Here is a 1174-nt window from a genome sequence, read left to right as displayed (position 1 = left end):
GGAGTCTTCCGGGCACCAGCTTTACAAGGGCGCTTTTCTGCGGGCTCAGACATCTTGACGGATGCACAGAAATACAGCAAATCAGCACGGAAATGACTATCTAGTATGGCGAAACTGCGTGACGGAGATAAGAATAATTTATTTTTTCTTTTTAAAAAACGGAACATTTTTAAAAAGCAAATACGGAATATACGGATTCTATTTCCAGATTGCCGTATTTAGAGAGGCCTGGTTATAACTGATATAAGCAAATGGCTCAGACCTCTATGAAATCACCGTTTAAGGTTGTGTATCGCACACCGGCGCGACGCTTCATACCACTGCCTTGTTTTACTCAGGACACATTGTAGCTAATAGAAATGAGTATTGATCTGTAGGCAGCCATTCCCTAAAGTTACGTTTTTCCAATTACGATGAGCGATTCGCAACAGTGAGAGTACCTAGATTGTTGAAAATAAATTCTGCTGTAGTTTTGACACTGATTTTCGAATATACGATAATGTGAGGGATGGACATGAAGTATAATTTATCCTTTATAAAACGCCTAATATCCAATCGTCAAATTGTGTCACATCTACAGTAATAATTACTGATGCAGCTTTGAAAATTTATGGTCCAGCTTTTACCCTGAGAAAAAGCTGCTTTGATATAACGAACAAATTTCTTTGTGGTCTCCTTGTACATGATTACTCAATTTGTTATGAAGCACATCATTTTGCTAATCTTCGAATTCACAACTCGGTAGAATAATGACTTTCGGTCATACACCACCACGTGTGTTTGTTATTTCGAGTTTAAATGAGTAAAAAATTCTCAAGCGATCCAGATTTCATCGCTAAAGCTGTTACTTCGATTAACATTTTTCACAGAGATTCCAGCAAGTAAATACATACAATCACTTATCCAAGTATCATTTCTTCATGGAGAAGTTTACATGACTATAGGATCATTTCACCACGCGAGCGGTGACGATCAAGCCACTGTGGAATGTACAGCACATACCATTTTTACCATCCACAATCCTTTTCGAAATCTTGTCGTGTGATTGCTATCGTCTTTCGTCCTGTGCCACACTTAGCGTCAACTTCAGTCTGAATTGAGTGATCAACGAGCATTTCCATTTTTCATTTTGGCGAACAACGCGCAGTACAAGCTTTCAACTCGTAACCTGTAA

This window comes from Plasmopara halstedii, assembly GCF_900000015.1.
Source record: "Plasmopara halstedii genome assembly, contig: Scaffold_658, whole genome shotgun sequence".
Classification (NCBI taxonomy): domain Eukaryota; phylum Oomycota; class Peronosporomycetes; order Peronosporales; family Peronosporaceae; genus Plasmopara; species Plasmopara halstedii.
Note: the sequence above shows the minus strand (reverse complement) of the source record.